The sequence below is a fragment of the Brienomyrus brachyistius genome, chromosome 23, assembly GCF_023856365.1.
Source record: "Brienomyrus brachyistius isolate T26 chromosome 23, BBRACH_0.4, whole genome shotgun sequence".
NCBI classification, from domain to species: Eukaryota; Metazoa; Chordata; class Actinopteri; order Osteoglossiformes; family Mormyridae; genus Brienomyrus; species Brienomyrus brachyistius.
Window position 1 is genome coordinate 13,870,005 of NC_064555.1, and position 14,053 is coordinate 13,884,057.

The following is a 14,053-nucleotide window of genomic DNA, read 5'->3' on the forward strand; positions in this document are numbered from 1 at the left end:
CAGACAGTGCAAGGACAGCCTTATGGATGGGAGAGTTTATAGCTCATAGGAGTTTTGCTTACACAAAAATGCTTACACAAAAAAGACAGAACAAAGAAATGATTGGTTCATAGAGATAACCAATCAGATTGTAGAGTGTAGGTGGGTTTAAGCAACTAGAGGAGCAGGTACCAACCAGTCAGATGTCTTGGTCCCGCCTCCTCTCATTGCTTGGACTCACCTACTCTACAATATGATCAGTTTTCACTCTGAACCAATATTTTTTTTCCTTCTGCCCTCAGTTTGTAAGTAAAACTCCTATTAGCGAGTTTATTGGGCAATAGAAGGTAGCACTGCCTCCTCCTGCTGATAGGAAGTTGATCTGCTGATTACTGTTAATTTTGCTAAACAATGTAAATACTAGCAATCAGGCCTGCTAGTCTAACACCAGTTTTCACACATGTTGCTTATACACAGGGAATTTCATGAGCCAGCGTTATCAAAAAAGCAGTACAGGAAGCTATCATATAAGAGCCTTTCTACGTTAATGCACATCCACGTGTGCCAGCCATCAGTTGAGACATTTGACCTCAAGTCAATTGAAATGGAAGAAGCCAATTTCAAACATCAGATCCAGGAGAGGGCAATGATCATTTAAAATTTATATGACTACCACCTACAAGCACTCATTAGAGTACTGCCTCTGAAGATGATGTCAACCCATGAACATAAGTCACTATAGAGGACCCTGTCCATCCCCCTAACCTACTCCTCTTCAAAATGCACTACACCTCAACTGACTGTGTAGTAAGTGGAATTCACTCATGCCAAAGGCAGATTCTCTCTTTTGCTGAACACCAAGAGCTCAATATGAAGATCAGTTCCGTTTGGGGGCTCCAGTCAGTGGTGGTGGTGAGAAGAGAGGCCGGGCAAACTGGAAATGAAAAAGGGTTATGCAGATATGAACATTCATGAACATTTTGTAAAATGATGATTAGCTTTAGTACAGTAAGTAAAATATATTTATATAGCACCTTTCACAGACAAGCATCACAAAGAAAACGGACGATATAATAAAATACATGAGAATGCTGCCCAAAGGCCTTCCTAAACAGATAGGTCATTAGACAGAGAGTTTGCTTTATTGCCATTGTAGAGAGTACGACGAAATTTTGCAACAGGCCAAACGGTGCAGTCATTAAGAATAGAAGAAGCTGAAATATTACCAGAGTACAATATAGAAAAATTGACCTATGAACACTATTAGACACAAGACATAACATAATAAACCTAATAAACCATGTATGGGACATACAACAAATACAATAAAGAGTTGAGTTGTTGCACTGAAGATGCTGCATAGTATTGATATTGCCTAAGAAAAATGTCATTGCTAGTTTATGTAAACATTGTAGTATTGTAACCCATACATGGTGCAGTAAATGCAATGCAAGGTTCAATACAGTTAAGGTGCAATTTGCAGTGTTGTATTAAAGTGACTGTAGTGAGTGGGAGTTCCATAGTCTGAGAGCCGTAGACTGAACGGCGCAATTCCCACGTGTCTTTAACCTGGTGCGTGGTATAGCAAGACGTCCCCCCTCCCCCCCCCCCCGGGTAGATCTCAGGTCCGAGATATACTTCAGTCTGCTTACTGAGTTGTGCTTGATGGCGTTTCAATAAACGACATTAGTCGAAATGCACATATAAAACCCAAAAGCTAAATTGAACATGTAGAGTTGGATGCCATGGATCCATCCGGGACGTTTTCTTTCCATCTGCTGGTGCCTCATGCTGCATTTTTAGTGCTGAAGTTCTTCGGTTTCATGTGGGACCCGTGGTTCAGCTTTTAAGGGATTCGCCTTTTTCTAGTGGGATCTCGGACGTCCCCTAAGACTCCGGGCCTTACTCTGCAAGCAGTGCTGGTGTGACCACCACTCACCGCAGCTTCTCTGCAGTTCTGGCACGCGATGGCCGGACTGGACTCCTCGGGTCTTTGGCGGCATACTAATCCTGGGAATGCGGTGGACAACACCCACGCTGTACATGTGCAGCCCAGGACAGCCCGAAAGAACAGACCAGCGAGGAAGACGTGGGAGGTCTTAAGCCCGACGGGTCACCGAATGGAGATTGTTCTAAGACCTACAGGTTTCTGAGGTCAGTGTAAGCAGTTGAATGAAAGTCCTGTTTTCTTTTCTTGAAGACTCGGTCAGCACAAACCCAGGCTCTTCCCATTTGGGTTTCTTTCACCCCGAGGACATTTTTCAGTATTTTTTTTTACTAGCTTCACTTTCTCTGCTGGTTTTATGCGATGCTGCTCATTTTTCCAAGGCATGACAGATTGAGGAAGATAACGATTCGAGTGTATTGGCGCCTTAAGCCTCATTTCAGATCCAGAACTTCAGTAATCCCCCAATTACCAGACAATGACACTAATTAGAAATTCATAGAAACAAAAATCTGCTGTCATGGCTGCCATTACCGAAACAGAAAGGCCAAATCCATCCATCTTCCAGTTTCATATCCGCAGGGTCGCAGAGAGAAAGGTCTGCAGCCGGTCCCAGACAACATAGGGAGTGTGGCAAGAGAAAATTCTGGATAGATCGCCAGTCCCATCGCAGGGCTCATGCATATATGTTCATACACCCATTTTCACCCATCCACTTGTTTTTGGAATAGTTATTAGGGAAGAAACCCACACATGAGAAACATGCATACAAAGACACACACACATACACACACACACACACACACACACACACACACACACACACATAGGTTTGTAATTATATCCTTGTGGGGACTCTCCCTTCATTTCTATGGGGAAAACTCTAATCACAACATAATGACCTTAACCCCTACACATTGCCTCCCCCCACCCGTTAGGTGACACGCCTCCATCCCCAAGAGTTCTGTATGTATCACATAGGGTTTCAGAATCCTGGGATATGAGTCATGTAGGCTGAACCACTGCTTAGGGTGCGGGGGAACAAACTGACTTAGCTTTCCATTTGTACGCTTTATTGATTCTAACATCTGGATATTCCGCTGTGTTCGGGTTAAGTCCCCTTCTACAAGGTACATGCCTTACAACTGCGGAACAAACGGAGCAGCAGAATCATATTTTGGCAGCAATTAATTGAATCATTTGTTCAGGCTCAGGATGGGGGGGATGTGTTAGCGCTGTCTTCTCACACCTCTGGGGTTGGGAGTTTCAGATCCTGCCCCTGGTGTGTGTGTGTGTGTGTGTGTGTGCGTGTGTGTGTGTAGAATATGTTTATATTACATTGTGGGATCCAAATGTTCCCCACAGTATAATAAAAACCTATTATTTTGACGTTGTGGGGACCATTTTTCAGGTCCCCACAAAGATCTGTGAATGCAATCAAAAAACTACAAATGCCAAAAGTCTCGTATTTAGTTTGGTTACTTATGATTAAGGTTAGGGCTGGGTAGGGGTTAAGGTCATCATGTTGGGATTAGAGTTTTCCCCAGAGAAATGAATGTAGAGTCCCTACAAAGATATAATTTAAAACCTGTGTGAGTGTGTGTGTTTGTGTGAGTAAGCGTGTGTGTGTGTGTGTGTTTGTGTGTTTGTGTGAGTGAGCACGTGAGCATTGAGTGAGTCTTCCTTTGCCCAGTCGCTGTGTGTGTGTGATAGATGTGCAGACATGCAACAGGAAAACACACAAACACGGTTATCATTACTATAGTTAAAAAAAACAAACCCATACATCTGATTCACCATTTGCACAGAACAAATGAAAAACTGCACTATGCTTTTTTTTTAACCTACCGTTCTTCCACTGTAAGTTGCTTGCAGTCAAACCCACTACGCAGACCTAGTTAGAAATTTCAACATTGTACAGCATATTTGGTCATCTATTGTCTCGCGTGTCTTGTGTTGTCTTTCGTCAACCAAAAGCCAATTTTAAAGTCTCAGACAAATGCTATTTTGTTCATTGCGTATATTTTGAAATGACAGTGAAGTTTGACTTGATTTGACTGACGAGTGTTTTGCTGGAACACTGAAGCACTGGCCAGGCCAGAGCGTGACCGAGGCCAGGAAGTTGGCACAGGTGTAAAAGAAAACGAAACGGCCTTTGTTTGTTAACGGGGTAATGCACAGCAACCGTTGCCCACGGCAGCCATATCCTCTTTAGAACCCGACACTACGGCAACACCGGCCATAATGAGGGCCTAATTGGCGGGTGGGTGTAAGACTTGTTAACATGCAGGGGGGGACACTCACCGTCTCCTCCCCGCCACCGGCCTCCTGCCGTGGAGTCGTGGAGGGTCACGGGGTGCAGGAAGCGGAGTGTGTCTGCAGCTTAATTAAGCAGGAGAGTATGGGAGTGCAGAGCAGGGTGGCCATGATGAGGTCAACACGCCCGACTAGGAGTAAAGGGGAAAGGAACAAAGCAGAGGAACGACGTGGAAAATCACATACAAATTGGTTAATGACTTTTCATAATGGCAAGGGCGAATCTCGGATATTTTTAAGGTGGGGGGCACAAGAGGGGCCATAATTCATACGTAGAGGCCAACATTATAATCAGCCAATGATATGTTTTGAATCGGTGATTGACAGGGGAGGGGTCACTCAAAGGGCCAATCAGCTTTCAGCTGTGGCCAGTGCTCCTCTGGCCCCATCGGCATGTGTGTAGAAGTAGTGAAATACAAACTGATTGTGTTTGTTTATTTTGCAGCCCTGTAGTGACCCCCATACTCAAGTCATGTTGCATGTACAAGGTCACCATGTCTGATGTTCAAACCAACTAAGTGTATTTTGGGCCTAAATTGGTCCCATTGATCTTTGAACACGCTGTCGGTAAATTAAATCTGGAGTTTTGTGTGAAGGGGGTTGTAAGTAGGGGGGTGTAGCAATGGGCTTCATTAAATCTGCTTTTTTTTTCAGCGGCGTTGTTATGAAAATGCTAAACAAAACTAACATCTGGTTTCTCAAAAAAAAAGTAATTTATCACATAAGATATTATGTAGTTCTGAGTTGTTTACTCAGAGAAAGAGGGAAAAAACATGCGGATGCTGCCCCCCCAGCTCGGGATTTTGAATGTGGGCTCCGTCTGCGACAGCATCCTACCAGATGCACACCAGTGTGTGCTGGGTGGGGGCGGATGGGGGAGCAGCACATGCGAGCGTGTTTCAGTGGTCCTCCATCGTGGGCTCACAAATGGGGATAAACGTGCTCATTTTGTTTTTCCTTTTAGGAAGCATCAACAGCACAGCGGCTCTCGTTTGGGGGGTGGGGGGGGGGGGGGCGTCATGCACAACTTGAAAGAAAGTGGATTGCAGGCAAGGCAGTAATTACAAGGAAGGTCGGGCCCAATGCGACCCCCCGAGAACATTATGTTCACCGCAGCCTAGAGGGAAGTCCATTAAACTTTGGTCGTTGATGTGTCTGACACATCCTGGGTTGGCTGAGGATGTTTTGGACACTTCTGTGAGCTGTGATTTAATGAAGAATATTCTGCGTAAAAAAATATGAAAGCTCTCTTGGGATGAATCCCAAATGTTACCCAAAAATCTGGTTTTAAAAATTTATCGTCCTTCTGAGACTGGTCTCTCCCTCTCCACGACAGTGACTTACATCCATCTTTGATGCTTAACGCAGTTGTGGTTGCAGGGTTGGAGAGCCAAACCCAGGCAGCATCAGATGTAAGAGGACACACCCACACACTAAGGGCGATTTAGCATCACTAATTATCACTGGAAATGGAGGTTTTTGGACTGTCAGGGGTAATTCTAGGATTTCTTAAATTGAAGGGGCATAAGACGGGCGATAATCAATATATAGGGGTCAACTTCATCATTAGCCAATGAAATTTTTCGAACCAGTGAGTGATAGGGGAGGAAGCCAATCAGCTTTCAGCTGGAGCCAGTGCCCCTGAGGCCCCACCCCTATATACATCTCTGCTGATAGAATACAAACACAAAGCTGGGATTAGGAATTAAAGCCCTCGAGCATGCAAGCGTGAGTCTGCATCTTTGCCCAATCACCCACCAAGCCGTCCTGACAGTAACTAAGGGGTAGCAGGCGTGTGACACAATGCCGGCTGTTCCAATAAGCATAATGCATAATGGATCTCAGACCGTTCACTTTCATAGGACAGTAATGACTGGGGACTGAGGGAAAGGGATTTTCAGATGCCTGTATGAGAGAAAAGAAGACTTGGTCTCATCTCTCACGCCTTTTATTCTCTGTGTATGCTGCTTTACGCAGCGAGGAATATGCATGCACTCTTCCTTTGTGTCTGCATGCTGCTACAGAACATCCCCTTTGTCTCCCTCCTACCCTTTTCATTCATCTGCATTCTCTATATTCGTTCATGCCCCCCTCCCCCCCTTTTCGGTGTCAACCTGCGCAATCACGTCGTGCACAACTGAGGCCTTCGGAGCCTTAAAGCTTAAAGTGTGGGCTGAGAAGCGGTAAGTCTCTCCCCAGTAAGTCTCTCCCCAGTAAGTCTCTCCCCGGTAAGTCTCTCCCCGGTAAGTCTCTCCCCGGTAAGTCTCTCCCCGGTAAGTCTCTCCCCAGTAAGTCTCTCCCCAGTAAGTCTCTCCCCAGTAAGTCTCTCCCCGGTTATCTCATCTACCGTGAGTGACATCGGGTGAGACATCGGAGAAATCTTCTGCAGCGACATTCTTCTGGGGGGGAGGGGGCTTCAGCCAACGAGGCAGGTCGAGGCCGAAATGGGTGGAGGCTGCCTCGACGGGAAATACCTCTATCAAGGATCCATCACAGATTAATCACCCAGCTGGGGAACAGAGCAGACGGGCGAGTGAAAGGCCGCCAATCCACACTGGACCTGAATTATTTAAAAAGTTAAATATATGAGGAGAATTGGATCCCTGAACGGGGGTTACCTAAGGGTAAGGGGGTCCCGGAGAGTCAGGCACAGAACCAGAGTCTTAATACTGCCCATTTGTATTCCATTACATCTGGAACCTGCGGCAGAACCTGCGACAGATGGCGTGCGCTGCAAATACCGCCGAGCGCGCAGCACTGCACGGCAGAACAAGTGGAAGACAGAAGGAAGCCAACACAAGGCATATCTGCAAGTTACTGGAAAAAAATATTTCCATTATTATGAGCCAAATTGCAGATTTTTTTAAATAAAAAGGACATTATCTACAGTGTGGGAAATATGTATACTAACTTTTAGATTGCCAGAATATAAATCTTCCTGTAATTCATAAAAAAAGGAAAATCAACATTCCTTAAACTGCTATTACATTCATCTGTGTTTTAAGTTGTATATTTATGTGAAAATACTATTGTGATGAACTATTATTATTGTGATTAAGTTTTAGCAGGGAATATACTAAAATAATTTTTTATTATACATATTAGATATTATCTGAGAATTGTAATTAATAGAGGGATCTCAGCTGAATAATTTAAGTAACAGGATTTTGTCGAATGTCTTTATCAATCACAAACCCCTGGTGTTGTTCACACTCAAACTAATATCCTGAAAGTGTTAATGCAGTGAAGGAGAAGGTGAGATTCCCTTAGAGCTCCTCAAAGACATCCCGGCATCACTCATCACATCAAAAGAGAGCTTGAGGAAACCCAATCCCCCTTCATCCTCCAGAACCAGCCACCCACTCATATAGACCCAGCCTCAGTCCAGAGGGAGAACTCCGCACACTCAGAGATAAGGGGGGAATCAAACCCAACCCCTACCGGAAGGTGTAAAGCAACAGCACTATTCCCTGCACCACCGCACCGAAAGCCATAAAGACGTTTCCTACAAGATTACTGAAGATCTGGCTGCCATACAAGATTATCAAGTGAACTTCGAAAACCCCAAAGAAGAACCTGACGTAGCAGGCAATATGTGATCTAGGTTCCTCTATTTTGGAAGAAAATTGGCCACTTTTGTGCAACACTCCAAAAATCCAAAATAACACGCACTTGCACACACACACGCACACACACACACACACACACACACAGGTTTGTAATTATATCTTTGTGGGGACTCTTCATTCATTTCTCTGGGGAATACTCTAATCCCAACATGATGACCCTAACCCCTACCCTGCCGTAACCTTAACCATATATATATATATATATAAAAAAAAAAAAAACGTTTAGCCAGCAAAGTCTGGGAAGCTGACCACAGTACTTATGGAAACGTTTTTCTGTTGCCCAAAGATCTTCCATCATCACAGACATGCCCACAGTTCAGGCAGCACAGCAGGACTGGCCTGGTGATGCGGAAACATTCCGTCAGACCGTGGGCCCATTTCCGTGGATCGTCCTTCCCTCTTCATCTTCCTTTTGGCTGGAATTTGCTCAGCTGAGCGCAGCGTCGAGGTCGATGGATGATGGAAGGCGGCGGCGGCAGTGGACACGGCAGCGGAGGGGGCGAGGGGGGGGCGATAGGGGGGCGGGGTAAACAGATAAGGACAGACAGGCCGGTGGCATCTCAATGAGACCTTCCTGAGATGGGACGCACTGGATAAATGTCATTTCATTTCTCAGGGAGCACCGGCGCATGCTCCAGTATCAACCCCGCCTCTCTGCCTCCCCCCCATGATCCCCAAACCTCCCTAAATATTTATAACATTTATACTATCTGCTGCCATGGAGTAGGGCGGAAATCAGGTGCTGATCTCTGCCAGCAGGAAACTCAAGCTTGGAACTTCACCCTTATTCTGATTCCGTTAAGAGCACGCAGGGACCATGCGTGTGTGTGCATGCGTGTGTGTGTGCGCGGGTGTGAGGTCTTCCCCTGAGCAATGGTTTTGTTCCCTTCACAGCTCGTGACAGTTAGTCAGCCGCACGATCCAGTGTTCGCAACACCGTGACTGCTGATGTGGCGACACAGGATTGGCAATAAGAGGAAATTAATTAAGTACTTCCTGTTTTGCAGTCGCATCGCGCATGTGGCCGGTAGTCATCTGCAAAGCAGTAAAACCTGCCGCTGCGACGGTAACTCAATACGAGGCACCCGCCGAGTGATGGAAAAAGACAGCATGCAGGGAGTGAGTAAGGTGCATTATTCATGAATTTGTGTGTGTGTGTGTGTGTGTGTTTGTGAGTATGGGGCATAAAACAGAGTGTCTCCTACCTCTCTCACGCACTCCCTGTCTCTTCCTCTGCCATCTAGGGCTTTCGCCAATCAAGCAGGAAAAGTTAGCGCCTCCGCGGCTGGTGTGGATCATGCATATTTATACGCTCATTACGGACTCCGATTTATCTGTCACCGGCAGGAGGGACTGATGAGCCGTGAGGAGTTCCGGGTGCTGGGGACGAGTCCCGTGGCGGGAACCCCACCGAGGAATGACGGGAGAAGGGGCGGGATCAAAGGGAGCCTGAGACGGGATTCCTAAGAGGCGGCAGCGTAACAGTCTGTCGCTCCTAGGGGGGTGCTGAGTTTAAGCCAAAGACATCACGACCCTGAGACGAGTCGAGATCCTAAACCCATCCTCTGACCCTAAACTCCAACTGCAGCCTCTGAGACTCAGGGCGATGGATTGATTTATTACACAAACTGGGCAGATAAAAAATAAGCTAAAAATGTATCGTGGGATTCCCTGGTTCATTTTGGTGCTGTGTGGTGCTGATATCAGACCCTGTCGGCTCGTGTACCTGCCACGAACAATAGGACGCCCATAATTAACAAAGATATGGCTTTTTCGATCTAGACTCTCTTTCACAGGTATATGGGCTGTTACTTAAACTCAGTTTAATGAGATTCTGGCAGCACTGATGTGAATCGGCCAGAAACCCACATAAGTTCCCAAGACCCGTACAGACCCTAGATTAGCATGCGGCATGATTATAATAACGCATGTGGCCAATATTCCTGGAGATCCATCCACTACAGGACCCCCTTTTTTTTAGGGAAGAATATGGTACAATTATCCTTTGTTTCCACTATTCCCAGGATAAATACCAGCACAACAATGACGCCCATCCAGGTCGGCATGACTGGGAACGCAGATGCCTTGGTGAACTGGATACGCGACCATCAGGCGTTTGGACCTTGTGAGAAACCAGCAGCTCTGTTTCCGCATTATTCCCCAACCTACATTTTTACCCACGCTTGGGGGGGGGATGGGGCTCCCACGGAGACCCCCCAGAGGCCGGGTGAATGGGATGCTTGTGGCAGGAGCCGAGCCGGAATGTGACTCGCTCGGATAGATCCTCCTGGCCGATAGCAGAGCACCTTTACGCTGGGAGAGCAGCTACGCCTCCGGAATTCCACTCGGGATTTCTGGGCTTCTGTTCCGTGCCGGGGATCCCTCTGGTTGCAGTCCTGCGGCCAAGCGAGGTCCCTCAGGCTGCCCGCTGGGAAGCTGTCACTGCCAGTGCAGGATTTTCTCCCGGCGTGCAGTGTATACCTACTGCCTGGTGCTTGTAGGGGGAAGTGACATCACTGTCACGGAGTCCCGATCTTTCACACAGACGTGCCAGCTTTTTACAGGCTGCTGTTTAAGGATAAGCGGATGAAATGTGGGACAGAGAGACACTGCAGGATGCAAGGCAGCAGTGTCTGTGTAGAGGAACGTTCAATGGCTCGTCACTCTTGCACAGGCACCCGAAGGCCATTGAGGATTATATGTTTAATAAAAATTAAATGAAACATGGCTTTATTTGCCTTTGCACAAGTATGAGGTAAACGGAATGCTTCTTTTCACACATTCCATCATGCTTTGCTGTGAGACACACATGTATGCTGGTGAGAGTGAAGCTAGAGGTCCGAGTGCATTTATCTGACAAGACTAGGAGCATTAGGGGGTGGGGGGGGGGGGGGTTGGGGCCTTGCTCAATGGCCTAATTGCCATGTGACTATTCTGCTCAAATCGGCAACCTTCCAATCACTGGTGCAGAGGCCTGACCTGAACCGAGCAGGTCATTCCCCTGGGATCGATTGCGGGGGGGCGCACTTTCTCAGATATGTCATCCTCTGCCCCCTAGCCCCGGTTTGGTAAGGGGTGCATCAGTTGAGGTGCCTGACCGTCTCGGAAATGCGGCTGAATTGAATGCCAGCTGATCGGCAAGCCGTGCTGAGACAGAGGGCGCTGGAGCAGGTGGCCGTCGGCTGGAGGAGCAGAGATTTCTGTCGGGTGGGGGGGCTCCCTGTGCTGATGGACTCCCAAAAATGAGCCGGGCATAATGAGATTTCAGCGAGGACAGTGACAGGACCCTGCTGAGGGTCCCTTCATCTTTAATTTAAAATAAACTTTGCGGCTGTGACTTTGGTGTTGTCAGGATTTTCGGGAAATTCGCAGAGACCATCCGCCTGCTTTTTTTTCTTCATCCCTTATCCCAGCAGGGGCGTGGTGACCAATACCACTGCGGCTCAGCGGGCACGTAGGGAAACAGCCAATCAGAATGCGCCGTCTGCTGACGCTCGTTGCCTTTGACCTTTGACCTTTTGGGTTCTCGTTAGGTCTCAGGGGAATTCTTTGTGATGAGGCCCCTAGAGCTGGTGTCTCCCCCCACCACTTAACAAGATAGAACAGCAGCAAATGAACAGAGAAAGTGTGATTTAGTGCATTTAATGTGAGACCTTGTTTAGGGTTTAGGGTGGGTGGGGGGCAGTGGACAGAGGAAATGGACTCATTCTCTGAGACTGCTGGTCTCAATGGAAAGGACCTGCTGTTGTACCCTAGGGTTATATAAATTTCTAAGACAATAAGTCATTTTGGACAAACTAGCTGATGATAATAGTAGCTACTAATAATAATAATGAGAAGAAGAAGAAGGAACAAAAAAAATGTGGTTCTGATTTGGTTCTGGTTTGGCCGGAGTCTGCTGGCCCACACCACAGAATTAAGCGCATCATTAGCAAGCAGCCACACGGTCTGGCCACGGACTGAGGCTGCTGCCGGGACTCATGTAAGGAAGCTGATTCACTGAGCGCACCAGCAAGCAGCCTACAAAGGATCGCCTTGGCAACCTCCCCGGCCCCCGCCGGGCCTCAGCCAGGCCCGGCCCATCCTGTCAGGGGTACCCTCCGCATGTGGGGGCCCGTCCGCCGCATCTCATTCCCTGTAAGCCAAGTGCTCGACTCAAAGATGCATCGTTGCAGACCCTCAGCTTGTATCGTGGCATTATGAAGGAGCTTAGAGGTGCAGAGGGTTCGAAGCCCCAAGATGGGAACTGAACATAAAACTGTAAGGAAAAAAACAGAATGCTATTACAAAGAGTAATTCTTAGATGCCCCACTGCCCCCCCCCCCCAGTCCTAACTTACCATCTACCCTGGGTCGCGATAAACTTGGACTCTCTCTCGGGCAGCACACAGCGAAAGGCAGGGGACTTGAACCCGTAGCCCTGAAGTTGTGAGGCTGAGCCGACCTTCTTATCTTCGCGTTCTTATAAATAAACATAAATCCACATCTATACAGAAATAGGCACCTTCCAGTATAACAAGATGATTATTTATATGTGACTTTTATCTTTTATAATCCAGAATTCGCCATGAAAGGCGTGAGGCCACAGACATTCAAGTGCACAGAAAGTAGAAAGAAAACGACTGACACCTCTACTGCGGCAAATCTTACACAGACTTTGACCTGAATCAGATACGGTGTGCGGTCCCCCCCACCCCCCCGAGCTGAGATCCAGCCGTCATGCCGAAGCTCACCGCGACCTCCTCGTCCTTGATTATCCATCTCAGCCCCCTCGTATCCTTGGGAAATAGACATGCACTTTCCCAGCACGGCCGATTCCACCCGTTTCGCTGATTGCACCCCAATTACCTCGGTCTAATTAGCCATCCTTGACTGATTTTTTTTCTTCTTTGGTTTTGTTTCAGCACATCCATGTTTTTGTAGTGCTGCTGGCGAGCGCCACGCTAAGGGTGGAGAGAGTTCACGGGTGGAGGCTGCGGGGTGTCTGGTGACCTCCATTGGAAGGACATCCACCAAACTGGGGAAGAACATCAATTATCGGAAGCCTGGTGCGTGTTCCAGAAGCTTCTCACCTTGCTGCCTCTCTCTTTTTGTCCCGACCTGGTGTCGATACCTTGTGTTCCATTCATTTTTCTCCTGTTTTAAGTTCTATTGAATAAAAATGGTGTTTTGTTTTATATACATCATATTTCACAGGAAACAAACCAATATTAATTTGCTTTGTTTCCTTGGTTTCTGAAACAGACCATAAAAACCATAACGATACCAGCCTCCCTCACACCCAGTTTCCTCATAGGATTCAGTGTTTTTTTTAAAGTTGAGAACCTTTAGTATGGGACAGACTTTCTTTTCCTACAGGAATTGCCTCTGTGGCTTCCAATCCCCTCACGTTCATCCGAACCTCTGTTTAGGGAGAATTTCCAGATTTTTCCATAAAATATGTTTCTGATCTAAGCTAGAGGGTGTTTTTGCAAGAGGCATCTTGGTACTGGGCACAAAATCTGCACCTCAAAGAATCGGAGTCCGTGACCAGAATCTGCTACCCTAGTGATGAGTATGAATTATTGCCCCCCCCCCTCCCCCCAAACACCAGGGAGTTGATCTTTTAGGGGTGGGGTCTGGTCCATCCACCACCTGCTCTCCCACCTTCGTGTCTAAATACTATAGTGCAGCAACCAGGATGTGATATTCCTTTCAGCATGTTGCATATTTAGGAATTCGCTTTATATACATCCGTCAATTTTCTGTAAACACGTCCCATATTAGGGTCACGGGAGGAGGGGGTGGAGCCTAAAGGCACAAGGCAGGGAACAACACAGGATGGGGCACCAACCTATCACAGGGTACACTCACAGAGGCTCACCTACAGTATAGACAATACGGGAAACTCAAATCATCCTCAGCATGTTTTCAGGCTATGGGGGAAACCAGAGTACAGGAAACCCCATGATGACACAGGGAAGGCATACAAGCTCCACACACAGGGAGCCAGGGAGGAGACTCAAACCCAGGTCCCAGAGGTGTTAATTCACAATACTCACCTCTGCACCGCCATACTGGTGCCTATATACTCAGTGGCCACTATATTGGGTACATCTAACTGATAGCCTGTAGGACTCGTTTTTTTCCACCAGAACCTCCGGAGTTGTGCATCCAGCAAAGCCGTTCTGTACACTGCTGTTGCT

The 14,053-nt window shown here is 47.2% G+C and overlaps 2 long non-coding RNA genes across 3 annotated transcripts; one reads left to right on the forward strand and one right to left on the reverse strand.

Annotated features, from left to right (window-relative positions):
* Nucleotides 1–295: 295 nt before the first annotated feature.
* Nucleotides 296–9,204, reverse strand: LOC125718650 (uncharacterized). 2 transcript variants are annotated; one of them, XR_007384857.1, is made up of 5 exons: nucleotides 6,859–7,011; nucleotides 6,588–6,749; nucleotides 4,229–4,371; nucleotides 3,773–3,818; nucleotides 296–913 (listed from the first exon to the last, which is right to left on the reverse strand). It is a non-coding gene; the product is annotated as an uncharacterized LOC125718650 (long non-coding RNA). The 2 variants fall into 2 exon arrangements; XR_007384856.1 differs by lacking the exons at nucleotides 6,588–6,749; nucleotides 6,859–7,011 and adding an exon at nucleotides 9,075–9,204.
* Nucleotides 8,837–13,672, forward strand: LOC125718652 (uncharacterized). Its single transcript, XR_007384859.1, has 3 exons — nucleotides 8,837–8,997; nucleotides 9,114–9,994; nucleotides 12,773–13,672. It is a non-coding gene; the product is annotated as an uncharacterized LOC125718652 (long non-coding RNA).
* Nucleotides 13,673–14,053: the final 381 nt, after the last annotated feature.